Raw genomic sequence first — 18,765 nt, 5'->3', positions numbered from 1 at the left:
GGGTCACTGGCTGGTGGACTCTCTGCTTCGTGGTGCTGCAGCATTCTCTGCTCTCTCTGAATTTCTCATTCTCAAAAATGTTTCCTCTTTTATAGGACTTCAGAAACCAATCAAGACCCACTCAAATGAGTGGAGACATGTCATACCCTAATTCAATTTAACAACCAGTCTTAACTAAATCACATCATCCAGGGAGATGATCTCATTACAGATTCAAACATACAGTATTGAATAGAGATTATTCTACCTTTATGAAATGGGATTTATATTAAAACATGGCTTTTCTTAGGGGGCATACTTCCTTTCAAACCAGCATACCCATTATCTGCAAGATCAGTGGATGAGTAGGAGAACAGATATATTAGTAAAATAAGTTGGTCTACAAACTATTGTAAGAACTTAAGCACAAAGAAGAAAGGAGAGACCTTGCAGATAACTTCTAAGAGTTTTAAGTTGGAAATATTCCCTAAAAGAGAGACTTTTTTTTTATCAATACCTTATGTCAGGTAAGTTTAATAATTTTCGATCAATCTTCAGAGTCCACACTATTTCAATGGTTTTCTGGTAGATTTTGAACCACAAGACAGTCTTCTAGAACCCACAAAAAAATCGATAACTACTAAGGTATGGAGGAGAATTCTGAAAGGCAAAAAGGCCATTTATTGAAGTGATAATCAAATTCTGCAGTGCAGTTTCACCTATTTCTTTGTGATGCCAGTTCTGGCCAGAATTTTATATATAGATTCTTTCTTGTTAGAAGAATTAGGAATAGTTGAAGATGCAAATATGAATGTGCCTACCTATCATATCAAAGGATACAAATAACTCAATGGTTAAAGCACTGAAAATATTCCCACAGAAGCAATAGAGAGAGCAAACTACCATTTAAGTCACAGTGGAAAGAACATGCCTTTGAAACTTTAGATAATTAATTTAATGACTCAACCTTTATTGAATTCCTATAATGTTCTGGGTTCTGGTTAGTTTGCTCAGAAGGTAAATTAGACATGGCCTGTATGCAATGCTCATGCCAAGAATCTTTTCAACAATGAGCCACATTATGTACCTGGGAATATTCAGTGGACTATCAGCAAGTAATGTAAGAGATGTAGTAACTCAGGATTAGGATTTAGGGTACAGGAATTTATAGTTTGAAGGGATACAGTTCTTATGACCTTTCAATGATTATATTCTCCTGATGGGGCACACACACTAGTACGTGTGTGTGTGTGTGTGTGTGTGTGTATGTGTATATTAGTATATACGGATGATGATTAAAGCATCTAACTCCAACTCTTTCATGTGAGAACCAACGCTGTATAGGTGATAAAGGCTTTTATCCACTCAACCCATCCTTATAGCCTATTATCTCTTAAGGCAGTGGTTCTCAAAGTGTATGTTGGACCAGCAGCATCGGTGTCACTTGGGAACTTCTTAGAATTACAACTTCTTGGGCTCTACTGCAAAATTACTGAGTCAGAATTTCTTGGTAGGGCTCAGTAATATGTGTTTTAACAAGCTGCTGAGTGATTCTAATGTATGCTATGAAATTTGAGAAATGATGCCTTATGGCCCAAAGCATTCATATGTCAACTTGTTCTACTTTTACCTCTTACATGTTGATATCCTTTGGATGTATGTTTGCCTTTTCATATTATATGGGACTGTGATATGTTAACAAGAATTACATATACATTGTACATGAACATAATATGTATATTTGCCTATGATCAGGGATGCATGCTTTTTCCATAAATAAGTTTATGTATGAGGTTTTAAAGATACCAAGGCTATCTTCTATTTTGGTATAATCCAGTGGTTATTCACAAACTGAAATTATTTTGGACCCCAGGGAACATGTAACAATGTCTCTAGAAATATTTGGTTGTCACTGTAGGGGAAGGTACAATTGGTAGCTAGTGGGTGGAGACCAAGGATGTTGCAAAATATACTACAATCCCTACCCCAAACCCTCCAAAAAATATCTTATCTCAAATATCAGCTGTGTCAAGGCTGAGAAAGCCTAGTATAATCTACACTGCTTAGTGCACTTTTAGGCATGCATTTGGTGCTAGATACAGTATAATCTTCAATTTAAAACATCTACAGTATAAAAGGATCCAGAAGTCATCCTACACAATTCTTTGGTTGAAGAGCTGTATCTATTGGCTCATTATGAGACTAGGATCTGAGAGCTATTTTCTTTGAACTGGAACCCCCCACATATTTTTCTCTAAGTTCAAACTTTTGAAAAACAAGACAAACATATCCTTTGGAAACATTTCCTCAAGAGAAATCTATCTGTCCCATATGAGCCAGGTAAAATTTTTAAGACAAATGTGGCATAAGCAGAGATCTTTGCTGATAATAATGGCATATATTTGGAAGGCTTTCATCTGATCTCTCTTACTGTATGTTTATATACGAGTGTTGTTTTTAAAAAGGATTAATTCATATATTGTATATAGCAGACATCTAGATATTTCCTAAATACCACGTTTCCCATGACTGAGGTTCTGGTTGAGAGTATTGCTTTGCTTGTTTCCCTTACAGATGAAGACATGATAGTTTGTAATAGCCTAATCTACAATTGTTTATTTGTGTCTCCTAACCATCTACATGCAAGTTTGATCCTTATGCAGTTGGTATGTCCCAAATAGCTATGGCTGCCTTGCCCCACAGTTCCAAAGATGCTTCTTTCACTTCTTATATGGAAAAGACTAAAAGGAGAGAGACTGGAAAGAAAAATTTGGTAACTGAACCGATGTGATAGTTGAGTGGAAGGGAACATAAATCAAAACGACACTAGGGATTTCATTTGGGAAAAGGAGAAGTTGATTTTCTCTGAGGTAGTAACAGGAGAGAGGAGAAAATAAATAAATAATTCTAAATCACTTTTCAAATTAGCAAAATCATGCTCATGGACCAGTGGCCACTTCTCTTCAGTACCAGCATTTCATGCTCATAGCTAAACACTCCCCACAGAGGGGAGGATGGTGAGACAGGAATGCACAGAAGTGCTCATTCATCAGCACATAAAGTTCTCCTCATGGTTACAGCAAGGGCTTGAAACATGAAAATATGATTTCAAAAGAGATGCCACTGTCCTCCACAGTAACACAGCCTCTACTTGCCTCCATATGAGTAAGAGGAAAAAAGTGCAGGCTAGGAGCTTCCAGATTTCAGAAAACGTACATCCCTTAAGAAATACCTGTATGCTTTAACACTAATTCTTTTTAAATAATTGTGGCTGAATATGACACCTAAATCCACTTTAAAAGGTTTCAGGTTAAGATGACTCCCTTTTGCCCAGAAATACAATGGAGAGGTAAAGAACTCTGAAAGACCGTGCACACACACACGCACATATCCATCTATCATCTGTCTAAATCCTTCTATCTATTTCTCTATTTAATTTATCTACAGAGAGAGGCTATAACAAGATACTTCCACCTTTATAGATATTGAAATTCATAGTCAACCCATTTAAATCCCATTTTATAAAACAAGCAAAAATATCTTTCCATAATGACTTGAAATTCCTTTATTTTTGTCTTTTGAATGCAGATGTTTAAAATAAATCAAGAACTTAGCTTTCCCACTTCTCATCACTTCCTCATTGTTTTAGATGCTCTGCTTTCAGGAAAGCGTGTACTGAAGGAACACATCCTTATCTTCCACTAACCCACATACGAATGTGCCCATATTTTTTAAGAGGAATTTATCCTTAAGTACCTCCATCAATCAACCTATTTCAATTCCCTTGGGAAAGGAAATTTTCTATTGTTATTATGTGAACTATTTTATATATTATGCCATCTTTCTTCAAGTGAGCAGACAGCTCAGGTTTCTTAGAGGCCTTCAATGCCAGTAAGATGGCATCAGTCAAAAAGACAAGAACCCCCTTGGAGCAATTCTGCAACAGGTAGCCAATTTGAGTCCTAAGGACCTCTCATAAACCTTAAAGGATGATATTTTTAAAGAGCTTCAAAGAAATTGACCTGGATATAGAGAAAAAGATGGTCTTTGGAGTCAGTGCTCTCCAGAAAACAAATTCATGTCAGAAAGCTGCTGACACCAGCTGTTCAGAATCTCTCCTATGTTCTGGTAAAGACACTGAATCTTCTCCTTCTCAGCAACAGCTGTTGGATTCAGATTTCATTGATCCTTTTAAAAAAGCAGAATATCTCAGCTGATAAACAGAGTACCACCAACATTAAATGGTCACTTGAATCCCACGAGTAAGAAGCCAGCTGCAGGTCTCCTGCTACCCACTGTAGCCACTGTCATCCCTACCCCTCCACTGCCACCTTCAACCAACCTACTGGTCTCAACCCCTCCTCAATCTGTAAATCTTCACTCCAATTCCCCTCGGACTCCAGGCAGCCCGGGAAGTCAAGACCTACTGTTGACAGTTTTAGTCAAAAGGGTGGAATATATGAAGACCAGCAAGACAGATACATCTCTAGGATATCTCTGGAAACTTATCCAACCCCCCACCCCGGTACAGTTCTACTAAAGTGTCCAAAGCTTATGGAAGAAAACCATACAATATCTCACAAAAAGTCCAAAAGGAAAGAAAAAAGAAAAATGAACAGCAAAGAAAAGGACCAAATAAAAAAGCACAACACTGTGACTGTTGAGGAAAAGGAGGAGGACTTTAAAAGAGAATAGGAAATTGCTGGGCTAAATAATTCCAGTCCGAATTCCAGCGAAGGAGTTCAAGAGGGTTGCACTGTCACTCTGGAGCCTTCTTCAAAAATTGAGCCCCCAGATTATTTGATAAAATATATTGCTATTGTCTCCTATGCGCAACACCAGAATTACAGGGTTAACTTCGATTCTGAGTATAAGTACGAGGGCCCTGTACTCCAGGAGGGGAGACTGTAGCTAGAAGATTTATCAAATTGAATGCACAACAAAAGCACTTACCTCCGGGTTCAAAAGAGTATCAGAATGTTCATGAAGATGCTTTACAAGAATTTGGGGAGATCAAGTAGTATAATCCCATTTACCATGAAGAGAAATATAGATGTGAGTATCTTCACACTAAGCTGGCTCACACCAAAAGAATAACGGGTGAATTTACCAACAGCAAGCACAGCCATGACACTAAAACTCAGCTGGGACCAGAGGATGTGAATAAACTTAAGCTTATTTATTTTAAATCCCAAGTGAGTTGCTCTAATATTCTAAAAAAAAATAAAAATAAAAATAAAAAAATGAAACTTTTGCCTGTTGAAAGTTTCAGTATTAATCAACTTTAGCTCTTTTTTTTATTTTTCACTTGGTTCTGTTTCCTTGCATCTTTTTACCCCCCCCCCCTTGTGGACAATAACATATATACAAAAAAGCTATATATTTCAAAGTGCAGCACCACAATTAATTGTAGACATATTTCAGACTTTGACATAGGTTACAATTTCACAATTTTAAGTTTTAACTTCTAGCTGCTCTAAATGGGACTAAAAGAGATATCAATTTAATGATTCAGTATTTGTGTTCATTTGTTAAGTCCTATCTTCTGCACATAATTTCACCATTACCTTTGATCTTTCCACTTTGGGGTGTTTGGGTTATGGGTTATGGCAATTCTAAATTTTTGATATTGGAAGGGTCTGTCACAAATGTCAGGTAGGGAGATGGAACTATCTGATGTTCTGGAAAGGCTGGGCTAGGTTTTGGAACTTATCTGAACCAGGGATCCATTTGGAGGTTGTAGGTTTCTGGAAAGTTGCCCTAGTGCGTGGAACCCTTGTGGAATCTTATATATTGCCCTAGGTATTCTTTAGGATTGGCTGGAAGGGTCCTGGTTAGGGGTTGGCAGGTTATGATAGGTAGCAAGGTCTACCTTAAGCTTGCATTAGCACCAGGGTAGCCTCTCTACTCTATTTGAACTCTTTCTGCCACTGATACTTTATTAATTACACTTCTTTTCCCCCTTTGGGTCAGGATGTAATTGTTGATCCCATGGTACCAGGTCTGGATTCATCCTCAGGACTCCCCTCTCACATTGCCAGGAAGGCTTTTACCCCTGGATGTCATGTCCCACCTAGGGGGGAGGGCAATGATTTCACTTGCAGACTTGGACTTAGAAAAACTAAGGACACATATGAGCAACAACAGGGGTTCTCCAGAAGTAACTCTTAGGCATGCCTGTAGGTAGTCTAAGATTCTCTGCCACCTACATAAGGCTCACAAGAGTAAGCCTCATGACTGAGGGTATGGCCTATTGATTTGGGTATCCCTGAAGTTTGACATAGTTTCAGAGGATTCCCTGATGGTGAGGTTTAACAGTTCCATAGTTTTCCTTCTCTCCCTCAGGGGACTTTGGCAATACTTTTTGATTACCTGTTTAATATACTCTAGGATGTTTCCAGGCATTACAATGATCTATACAGGATTAAAGGACCTCTTTCTTATTCTGTGCTCCCTGTGTTTCAGTTGTTCAAATGAGCTATAAAGATAGGTTGAATTAGATTATGCACCACACAAAATTTCAGTTCCAGATCAAACAAACCTTTCTTCCACTGGTGTCCAAGAGTATGGGTGGTTCTAAAATGCAGCCACTGTCTTCCTTACCCCTACGTTCTAAATTACTTTAACCCCAACCTGTTTGGCTTCATTCTTATCTCTAAATATCAGGTTATATATATAAAACAGCCTCTCAAAATCCAGAAATAATAATCACCACTCTGGACTTAATGTGTCTGTTCTAAAAACTTACAATCAATATCTGCTTTCTTATAAGCATTTTCTAAAGGCTGTTGTTTTTTTGTTTCTGCTTTATTTTGTCTCACCAAATATCCCACATGTTCATTCACATCGTTGCATGCCTCACGACATTGTTCCTTTTTGTAGCACAACCTTCACTCATAAGTATACACCATTGTTCTCCAATTTACTTCTCCATCAGTGCATCCTTCAGCCACCTGCATTCATCAGGCATCATATAGAGGGCCCGAAGTTCACAGTCTATCAACATTCTCAATTTTAGATTATTTCATTGTTCCCAAGAGAATGAAAACCAATAAACATACCCCCAGCAAATAGGAAATCTGAACCTCCTCTCAACTTTTGTTCCTCACTCCATTATTTACCTCTACTGTTGCTGTACTAGTGCTGATGGTTTCCTTTTGAACATAGTTCATAGTGTACGATAGCAGTTTTCCCTCTGTACCATGGCCTTAAAAACTCTTTATACAAGAATAATATCTTTGAAGTAATTCTTACAAGAACTCATTCATATCTCTAGTGTGAGTCAGTGGTACACGTAGGTCTGTATAGCGCCTTTCAGTCTTGTTCATCTCCAATATGGCAATATTAGTTCTAGACCCACTAAAGAATTACCTTTGCTCCTATCTAATTCCTTACATTAGAGTTCAACCTCATTAGCTAACAATTCACCCAACTCTACCATCTATGTATCTCTAAGTCTCCTATATTCTGTGTTATAAGCCTCTGATCATACCTTTATGCTGGTAATAAAATTAGAATCATACAGTATCTGTCCTTTTGTGTCTGGTTTATTTCACTCAACATTGTGTCCTCAAGGCTCATCCATCTTGTCATGTGCTTCAGGACATCATTTTGTCTTACTGCTACATAATATTCCATGGTATGTATATACCACATTTTATTGATCCACTCGTCTGTTGATGAGCATTTGATTTGTTTCCATCTTTTGGCAATTGTAAATAATGCTGCTATGAACATCGGTGTGCAAATGTCTGTTTGAGTCATTGCTTTCAGCTCTTCTGTGTATATACTAAGTAGTGGTATTGATGGGTCATTGGGCAACTCGATATTCAGTTTCCTAAGGATGCGCCAAACCGTCTTCCATAGTGGCTGCACCATTATACATTCCGACCAGCAGTGCATAAGTATCCCAGTTTCTCCAAATCCTCTACAGCATTTATAATTTCCTTTTTGTTTAATAGCAGCCATTCTTGTAGGTGTGAGGTGGTATCTCATTGCAGTCTTGGTCTGCATTTCCCTTATAGCTAGTGAAAATAAACATCTCTTCATGTGCTTTTGAGCCATCTGTATTTGTTCTTCAGAAAAATGCTTATTCATATCTTTAACCCATTTTATAATTGGATTGTTTGGTCTTTTATGGTTCAGTTGTATGATATCTTTGTGTATACAAGAAAGCAAACCTTTGTCTGAGATGTGATTTCCAAATATTTTCTCCCATTGAGTTGGTTGTCTTTTCATCTTTTTGAAAGAGTCTTTGAGGTGCAGAAGCATTTGATTTTGGGGAGTTCCCATTTTATCTATGTTTCCTTTTGTTGCTTGTGCTTTGGTTGTAAAGTTTAGGAAGCTACCTCCTATTACTAGGTCTTGAAGATATTTCCATATAATTTCTTCTAGAAGTTTTATGTTGCTAGTTCTTATATATAGGTGTTTGATCCACTTTGAGTTAGTTTTTGTGTAGGGTGTAAGATATCCAGTTCTTCCATGCCCAATTATTGAAAAGACTATTTTGTCCCAGTTCAGAGGATTTGGAGGCTTTGTCAAAAATCAGTTCACCATAGATTTGATGGTCTATTTCTTCATGCTCAGTTCAATTCCATTGGTCAATGCTTCTGTCTTTGTGCCAGTGCCATGGTGTTTTGAGCACTGTAGCTTTATAATAGGTTAAAAAATCGGGAAAAATTAGCCTCCAACTCCGTTCTTCTTTTTTAGGATGCTTTTAGGTACTTGAGGTCTCTTTGGCTTCCAGATGAATTTGGTAGTTAGCTTTTCCAAATCTTCAATGTAGATTATTGGAATTCTGATTGGTACTGTGCTGAATCTGAGGATCAATTTGGGGAGAATTGACATCTAATTTATATTTAGCCTTCCTATCCATGAGCAGGGAATGTCTTTCCACCTATTTAGATCACCTTTGATTTCTTTTAGCAATGTTATGTAATTTTCAGTGTACAAGTCCTTTACATTCCTAGTTAAGTTCGTTCCTAAGTTCTTGATTCTTTTAATTGCTATTTTGAATGGATTTTTTCCTTGACTGACTCCTCAGTTAGGTCATTACTAATGTGTAGAAACGTTACTGATTTTTGCACATTAATTTTATATCTCACCACCTTGCTGAATTTGTTTATTAGCCCAAGTAACATTGCTGTGGATTTCTCAGGATCTTCCAAGTATAGTATCTTTTCATCTGCAAATAATGAGAGATTTTTGCTTCCTCCTTTCCAATTTGGATGCCTTTTATTTCTTTGTCCTGCCTCATTGCTCTACCTGGAACTTCTAGCACAATGGTGAATAATTGTGATGACAGTGGGCAACCTTGTCTTGTACCTGATCTTAGGGGAAGGTTTTCAGTCTCTCGCCATTGAGTATGATGCTGGCTATCGGTTTTTCATATATTCCCTTTATCATATTTAGGAAATTCCCTTTGAGTCTTATGTTTTGGAGTACTTTTATAAGAAAAGGATGCCGAATTTTGTTGAATGTTTTTTTAACATCAACTGAGATGACCATGTGATTTTTCCCTTTTGAATTGTTAATGTGCTATATTACATTAATTGTTTTCTTTTATTAAAACATCTTGCCTTACTGGTATAAACCCCACTTGGTCATAGTGTATAATTCTTTTAATGTGCTGTTGGATTTGATTTGCTAATATTTTATTGATAATTTTTGCATCTATGTTCATTAGGAAGATTGGATTTCAGTTTTCCTTTTTTATAGCATCTTTACCTGGTTTTGATATTAAAATGATATTAGCATCATAAAATGAGTTTGGTAGAGTTTCTTTTTCATCAATCTTTTTGAAAACCTTGAGCAGGATAGTTGTTTATTCTCTCTGGAATATTTGATAAAATTCTCCTGTGAAGCCATCTGGTCTTGGGTTTTTCTTTGTAGAAAGATTTTTGATAACTGATTAAATCTCTATACTTGTGATTGATTGGTTGAGATCTTCTATTTGTTCCTGAGTCAGTGTAGCTTGTTTGTGTGTCTCCAGGAATTCATAAATTTCATCTAAGTTGTTTAGTTTGTTGGTTATAGTTTTTCATAGTATCCTCTTATGATTTCTTTTATTTCTTCAGGGTCTGTGGTAACACACTACTTCTTATTTATGATTTTGTTTATTTACATCCTCTTTCTTTTTTTTTTTCGGGTCCATCAATTTTATTGAGTTTCTCAAAGAACCGAGTTATGGTTTTATTGATTCTTTCTATTGTTCTTTTGTTCTCCCTTTCATTTATCTCTGCTTCAATCTGTGTTATTTCTCTTGCCCTATTTGCTTTGGGGTTAGTTTACTGTTCTTTCTCAAGTCCCTCCAGGTTTGCTGTTAAGTCCTCGATATTTGCTCTTTCTTGTTTTTTAATATATAGGCATGTAGGACAATAAATTTCCTTCTTGGCACAGCCTTTGCCACATCCCATAAGTTCTGATAAATTGCAGCCTCATTTTCATCCATCTCCAGATAGCTACTGATTTCTCTAGCAATTCCTTCTTTAACCCACTGTTTATTTAAGAGTGTGTCATTTAATCTCCATATATTTGTGAATGTTGTCATTCTTTGGTGGTTATTGAGATCCAGCTTCATCCCATGGTGATCAGAGAAAATGCTTTGAATAATTTCAATGCTTTTATATTTATAAAGACCTGTTTTGTGTTTCAGCATATGATCAATCCTGGAGAATGTTCCATGAGTACTAGAGAAGAATGTATAACCTTGTGCTTTGAGGTGCAATGATCTATATGTGTCTGTTAGGTCTAATTCATTTATCAAGTTATTTAACTTCTTTATTTCCTTGTTGATCTCCTGTCTGGTTGTTCTATCTATAGAAGAGAGTGGTGTATTCAAGTCTATATTATTATTGTTGAAACATCTATAGTGATAGATGTTTCCTTCAGTTTTGCCAATGTCTGTCTCATGTACTTCAGAGCTCCTTGATTAGGATCCTAGGCATTTATGATTGTTATATCTTCTTGGTGAATTGAACCTTTAATTAGCATAAAGTGTCCTTCTTTGTCTCTTATGATATCTTTACATTTGAAGTCTATTTTGTCCGATATTAGCATAGCCAGTCCTGCTTTCTTTTGGTTACAACTTGCATGAACAATCTTTTTCCATCATTTCACTTTTAGTCTATTTGTACCCATGTGTCTAAGATGAGTCTGTTGTAAACAGCATATAACTGGATTATATTTCTTAATCTTTTCTGCCAATCTGTATCTTTTAATTGGTAAGTTTAGGCCATTAATATTCAAAGCTGTTAATGAAAAGATGTTACTTGATTCCACCATCTTATCTTTTTTATTTTATTTGTCAGATCTATATATTCTTTTCCCTTTTTCTCTTTGTATTATTTTAATTACCCTAGTGGTACTCTTCAATTCTGCACCCTCCTCCAGACCTCCCTCCCCTGTCTTTTTTTTTTTTCCAGCCAGCAGAACTCCTTGTAGTATTTCTTGTAGAGCCAGTCTCTTGTTGACAGATTCTTTCAGGACTTTTTTGTGAAAATTTTAATCTCTCCCTCAATTGTGAAGGACAATTTAGCTGGGTACAGAATTCTTGGCTGAAAGTCTTTCTCTTTCAGGATCTTGAATATATCATTCCACTGCCTTCTTGCCTCCAGGTAAGCAGTTGAGTAGTCTGAACTCAGTCTTATTTGATTTCCCTTTATGTAGTAGATTGTCCTTCTCTTGCCACTTTCAGGAATTTCTACTTCTCTTCAATATTTGACAGACTAATTATTATGTGTCTTGGGGAAGGCCTATTTGGATTTATTCTGTTTGGAGTTTGTTGGGTTTGTTTGACTTGTATATTTATGTCCTTTATGAGGGTTGTGAAGTTTTCCTCCATTATATCCTCAATTACTCTTCTTAGCCCTTTATTCCTCTCTTCTTCTGGTACACCAATGATTCTTATTCTTATATTTGTGTGCTTCATTTTGTCTATCATTTTCCTGAGTTCCCATTCAATTTTTTCCATCATTTTTTTGTCATTTGCCATTATATTTTGAGTTGTTGAAGTCAATTATCCTCTCCTCTATGTCACTTATTCTTTCTTCTGTCTCTTCAAATCTGGTGTTGTGTGTCTCTAGTATGTTTTTTATTTGGCCAACAGAGTCTTTAATCTCTGTGATTTCTGGTATTTTCCTATTTACTCTTTCAAATTACTTTTTATGCTCTTCTACTGTCTTCTTGATCTCCTTTATATCATTTGCTATCCCACTTATTTTATCAAGTAGAATTGTATGAACATCTTTGATTAGTTATTCCAACATCTGTGTCTCCTCTAGTGTGTTAATTTGGCCTGTAGGCAGGGCTCTATCTGTCTGCATTGTGATATGCTTAGTGATCTTCTGTTGCGTTCATCACATGTAAAATGTCTTGATTGATTTACTTTGGGAGTTGGTTTCTTTCAGTAATCTAAGGCCTTGTGTTTGCTGGATAGTTGTACAGCAGGGAGCAGGACATGGGTTGGAGCACTCAGTATCATTTGTTTTAGGGCAGATATGTGCACAGTTGGGGATGTTACACTGATGCATATGAAGTGGGCACCCATTGGTCAGGGAGGATGTAGTTGTGAGGGTGTAGTGGTCTGGGGGGCATAAAACTGGTGTCACTGGTCAAAGGCACGGGGCCCTTTGTGCATATGGGTAGAGCTGTGGCAGCAGGTCAGCATTATGCCGTCATGGATTGAGGGCAGATTTGCCCCCCTGTGCAGGCTGGCACTTTCTCAGGGTTGGAAGAGCTGTGGCTGAGGGCTGTGCACATGTGCAGTTCTAGGACTGCTGTAAAATGCGGTTCTCAGAGCTGAATGGCATGACTGGGGGCCTGTGCACATGGGTGGACCTGGGAGTGCCATAAATGGATGCGCTGAACCCAGGGAGGGTGGGGTGAGGCTGTAAGACACTATGGGCAGAGGTCGGGGGTAGCCTAGGTATGAAGGTTAGTGCTTGCAAACTCTATGTGCTGGCAACTGCCTGCAGGGAACAAGGAGGGATAGGTAGTGCTTGGGAGGGGTGCAGGAAAGGTGGGTTGGGTTGCACTTGGGGTGGGGGTGGGAGGCAAATATGTGCACTGGGGGTGGTGGGGTGAGAGCTCCTGGAGTTCAGGGAATGGGAGCAGGTGATGGGGTTCAGGCGTGTGAGGTATGGGGTGAGTATCCGGTCATGGGGCTACACTGGTGAGGGTAACACCCAGGGAACGTGGCTTGGCTTACTTCCTACTCCACACCTCTGTGCCTCCATGCCAGGCTCCAGCTTTCTGCCTCTCAGTTCCTGGTCTCTGAAACCAGGGCTGCTGCATATGGGCAGCAATCTATCCCAGGTCAGCCAAACTCCTGAATTGCCACCTCAATTGCTCTCCTGTCCCTTCTCTAACTTTTCCATGGGGCAGGGGTAATCTTGAGCTACTTTAGTTGGCCATCTTCCCAGGTGTCTTTTCTTGCATTTTTAAAGCTGTTTTTTCTGGTTCTTCTTTTGCTTAAGACTTGTGTTTGTTAATAAGAAATTATTATTTTTTTTTAGATAGCTATATTCAGTATCTGGAGATCCAGTATCTATATTTTAAAGAATTTTTTCCTTAATTTTTTTTCCTAAAAAACTTGTATTTGTCATTAGAAATTATTTTTTTAAGGTATTGAAGATCAAGTGTCCACAACTCAAAGTTGTGTGCCTAAAAAATAAAACCAAAAAACAAAAAAAAGTTAAGCTTTGAAAATCTTTTCTGGTTATCTATTCCACTCCAGTTCCCAAACTAAAGTGAACACAAATATTTCTTGGTTAAGAGGGAGAAAGAGTGAGGGAGTTTATTAAAGAAACTGGCTCCTCATGACTTAAATCTTATTTCTTGGGGAGCAGCGTGTCTTCAAGGATGAGATAAAATGAAAAGTAAAATGAAACCAACATATGACCTTAGCAGAATAAAATACGTCCTATGAACTTTCATGTTCTCCAGAAAGTAGACATCCATGGCTTGCAGCTCAGCTTCACTTTGCTATCCGAGTTCCATCTAGAATATGAGATATTTACTGTTCATTTTCACCCCATATTTTTCTACTGGTTTCCAAAGTGTTGTCTCTCTTAACTTTCCTTTATCAGCCTTAAAGATTGATGAAAGTCCCTTGCAGTACGAATTAATCCAAATAGTTGGGAATATGCTTTAAGTTCATATATTTCCTGTAAAGGAGACTGTGATGGTTCAATTCACATCTCAGCTTGGGCAGAGAACACTGACTGATACACAGACTAAGCATAAAATCTAAATTTTCCACATCTTTAAAGAAAAATAAACTATCATTTTTCATTCATTTATCCATTTAACAAACATCTATTGTGTTCTACTTTATTGCAGACATTGGGATAGGAAATTTCAGACAAAGATTTTTACAGTAAAAATCATTACAGTGCCCAACATAATATAATTCTCTTAAAATCTGATATTTCATCTTCTTCATCTTGCAGATGAGGAATCAGTATTATATACTGGCAATGATAAGCATGAAAAATCTTCAGTATTTCCTCAACCTACAATATTTACTACATTAGACTATAGGCAATCCCAATATAATATACTTGGTCTTACTGACTTTAAGGCTCTAAAATCTAAATATTATTTATATTCTGATTTATTTCTTAATATAGACAGGAAAGTGATTCACTTACAGGTTTCTCTATCTCTCTCTCTTTTTTTTATAAGAGAAATTGAAAAAGGAACACGTGGCTAATTCCTATAGGCTGAGCCCATGTTCAAATTACTTTGGGGACATTTTAATTAATCATTCCTTCAATATATCTAGAAAGGTCAAGTACTGTTGTGCAGAAGAAAATTGCAGCACCGATATCTTAAATTATTTGCATGCATTGACCACAATCAAATAGTCACATAATCAATTGCCCAACTGGAATTCTACTCTGAAAACTGTGTAGGATGCAAATCATTCTTCAAATAGTAGTTTTCCTCTACTTTCATTCACATGCCATGGCCTCACCTCACAAACCAGCCTTTCTTCCCTCTAGCTGTCTCATAAATATTTTCCATATGCTCAGTCTACCAGTCTAAAGTGCCCCTTTTATATCCTCTGCCAGTCCTGACCCTGTCTATCTTAATTTTGATGGTTGGCCTAATCATGAATTCCTCCTCAAATTCTCTTACTTGCAATGACACCCATGCGGAATTCACATTTATATATTTTCATCTCAATGTCTTATCCTACTATTATATTCTTAGGCAGAAACAAATGCAAAAAAGCTGGCATATTGCAATGTCACCTAGTTCCAGACATTGAATAACTCCATCTAGCTCTGTATAAGACTTCAGACTCTGTCATTCATTTCATGTGCATATGGGTGGCTTCATTTCAAGTAGGTTGTGATGAAGAAGACTGTCGATATAATAGCCCATCAGAAAATGATATCTTCTTTTGGAAATTCTGATTATTCTTGCCTCTGATATAAAGTGACAATGATTTCTTAACCTCAAAGGAGTCATTGTTCCTCTCTGTCTTCTCAACATATTTACAAGCTCAGAACAGCCTTTAATCAATATTTTTGCTATTTCATGCCTAAGTCTAGACAGATTTCTAATAAGATCCAAGGTGGATTCCTTGCATTCAATTAATGTTTCTCTATGAATAGCTCCTTCTTGATAAAATTCTCTGACATCTCTGCATTCTATAGCTGCTGCTGTTAGACTGCACTATTGAGTTAAATTTGGTAACCATTTGTCTGTCTCATAATTATTAGGCCCTATACCCTATGATTAGCCTAAAATATTTATTAAAACTAACCATGCACAAATCAATATTAATGACTTAATTAGGCATACACCTTACTATATTAGCCATGCTGTAGACAGCTCAGTTAACTGAGGTGGAAGGAACAATCTGAATGAAAATTAATCACAACTTTTCTGTTGTTCAATATTCTGGCACTTGCATTAGGTCATATAGAAATTGAGTCATCCATTTGCACAATGGGATTCACAGAAGTATCTTGTCCCAAACAATAGCATCCTCAAAAGGGAGGACACGTGAAATTTCAGGAGAAGGTCTTTATTTTTGCCAATATCCTTGCGTCTTTCCTAGACTTGACCACAATAATTGAGATCTTCAGTGCTCCATATTGAAAACATATGACAGTATTTTATATTCATGTTTTCAAATAGTTTTTATTATAATCAAAATAATCTACAGTGACATATCCAGATCAGTTATAGTGTGATTAAAAGTTCTCCCCAGCTCTGGCTCTCCTTCCTCCCTCACTCCCTCTCTCCCTGTCCCCTCCTCTTTCTCCTCTTCCTCCTCCTTCTCCTCCTCCTTCTTCTCTCTCTCAGGATTCATTGTTTTTAAATGAATTTAGGAATAATTCTTAAGATGGGTTATACTTTATACTTCCTACAGGAAGGATGGAATTTGGAATTATGTTTCCCAAATTCTCCTCCATGTCGTTGGCTGGGAAGCCCATGGCACCTTCTTACAAAAGGGATATGCCTTCTGTATGCTATATTAGCTCACATTTGTTGCTTGAAGATCATGTGCCTCAAGCTTTTCTTAGTTTTTTATATGTATTCCATCCCACAACATTATAAGATAGGTACTATAAATACTCTTGTTTACAGACGAAGAAATGGAGGCAGGGAAAAGGCACATAACTTGCCCAAATGTGCACAGCTATCATGTATCAGCGCAGCAGGATAAATTAGGTTTGTCAGACCTTGAAGTCTGTTTTCTTAACTACTGTACTCTGAGATATAAAAAATCTGTTTTACACAGATTTTGAGTGATAAAACCATGATTTAAATACAGATATTCAGATCATGAAACCTGTGTTTTTAATGAGCATAATGCCCTACTCACGGAAATTGTGTTTGCTGATTTATATAGAGTATATGCAGGGATCTTTTGCAGCTGTACACAACGCCAAGATTTTCACTTTTTGATTTCCATATCTGCATTTTTTCAAGACAAAAACCACATAACCTATTTATTTGCATTTTGTCGTTGAAGTTTATATCTTACTCTCCTAGAAATACATTTTATTTGACATGGGTAGGCTCTAGGAATCGAACCCAGGTCTCCGGCATGGCAGGAGAGAGTTCTGCAACTGAGCCACCATTGTTCCACCCTGGGAATACATTTTTAATGAAATAAGATATGCTGATTATTTCCCCCCAATATTGTAAGGAAAAAGTTTAAAAATCTGAACATAATACCTTGACAGGAGGCATGTTTGTTTTTAAGATGATTTGATTCCCCACAGGTGAAAACCTTAACAGGGTTGCCATTTCATACCCTCGTGCGTCATGCCTTTTTTTCCTTTTCCAGAAAAAGGGCTTTGCTTTTGAAACCGGTGCCAGTTCACCATCAGTCAAAGCCACAGAAGCTCAGAATTGGCAGTATCTTCAGCGTTAACATAGTCCAACCCCTCTACCATCTACTTCTGTCATTCAGTATGATGTTCTCTCTGAGTACTAGTCCAGTGAAATATAGCAAAGCAGTGTAACCCTCCCTGGAAGCTAACTGTGTGACTTTCACAAGCTAATTAACTTTGCTCAAGCTCCATTTGTTAATCTCTAAAATGGGAATGTTAATTCCTACCCACAGGGTTGTTTTGAAGAGCTAATGAGCAGAGCATGTGGCATATGGTGGGGATTCAATTACCGCTGTGTTCTCCTCTCTTCCCTTCCTTCTGCGTCATTTATGCCCTATGTGGTACACTAGGCATATAAGCACTGTGTGCAGGTACATGTTTTTCTACGGCCCTGAAAGAATACAGATAATTCTCTAATCTGTGGCCTCTTAGCACTTTGTATTTAACTCTATAATGGCACCATATTGTCTTTGGTTCACTTGTCTATTTGCTTGTTTCATCTGCTAGTTTATGAGCTTTGTGAAAAAGAAACCGATTTGTTTATTGTATTCTGATCACTTACAGCAGTTCTTGGCACGCACCAATCAAAGCATAAATATTTGCTAAATAGAAATGAAGTAATTTAATGCCTTTCTGTGTCTTGGTTTCCTCATCAGTAAAACTGCAATATGAAACAGGACCATTAACCTCCCAGGATTTCAATAAGAACCAATTGAAATAGGTATTATTTTAATTAATAAGATTATTTCAAATACTCAGTTGTAATAAAACCTATTCGGACATTCAATCTACTCCCTTCCAAAATGGACGAGATACTATTTAATGTCACTGTATGTGCGCATATTTCTCTGACCCATGTATATTAATTAGGGACATAGCTGAATTAGAGCTCATATCTCTTAATATTCACCCTCTACTTGAAAAAAATGTTCCTCAGTTGTCCCAGGTCGATTTCATTTTTGGAACACTTCTGTGCTTGAGAAGATAGCATACTTTTCTGTATAATCACTGTCCCTTTAGGCAAATACTGAAAGAGATATTTGAGGGAATTAAAAGAAGACTTTCTTTTCTTTGAATTCCTATATATCTGCATTTTTTGGATCCTAGATCAATTTTAGGAGTTAACGCTTCACCTTATCTTTCTGGTGAACATAAATCTTTGCTACTTTCTTATACTGGGAAATCAAAGGATATTCTTCCATGGATGATGGGGAAATGTGAGCAGGATATATAGAGTGTCGAAGCTAAAAAGAAGAACTAAAGAACTGAGAGTTCTTGCTTACTTACCTAGACCAACCTTTAGCAATTGCCTCAGACAACTGAAAAACCTCTGGTGACAATGCTACTTAAGGAAGTAGCTACCGACTCTTTCTTCTACTTATGAAGTAGACCCTCCCCTCCCATAAGGTTCTCTTTCATACCATTCCGA

The 18,765-nt window shown here is 37.2% G+C and overlaps 1 pseudogene; it reads left to right on the top strand.

The window, feature by feature from the left end:
- The first annotated feature begins 499 nt into the window (after positions 1–499).
- Positions 500–17,377, top strand: LOC143651409 (RNA polymerase II elongation factor ELL2 pseudogene; annotated as a pseudogene).
- The last annotated feature ends 1,388 nt before the right edge of the window (positions 17,378–18,765 follow it).

The sequence above is a fragment of the Tamandua tetradactyla genome, chromosome 12 (assembly GCF_023851605.1).
Source record: "Tamandua tetradactyla isolate mTamTet1 chromosome 12, mTamTet1.pri, whole genome shotgun sequence".
In the NCBI taxonomy this organism is placed as follows: domain Eukaryota; kingdom Metazoa; phylum Chordata; class Mammalia; order Pilosa; family Myrmecophagidae; genus Tamandua; species Tamandua tetradactyla.
The sequence above is the reverse complement of the archived record's forward strand: the minus strand, read 5'-3'. Positions and strand labels throughout refer to the sequence as shown.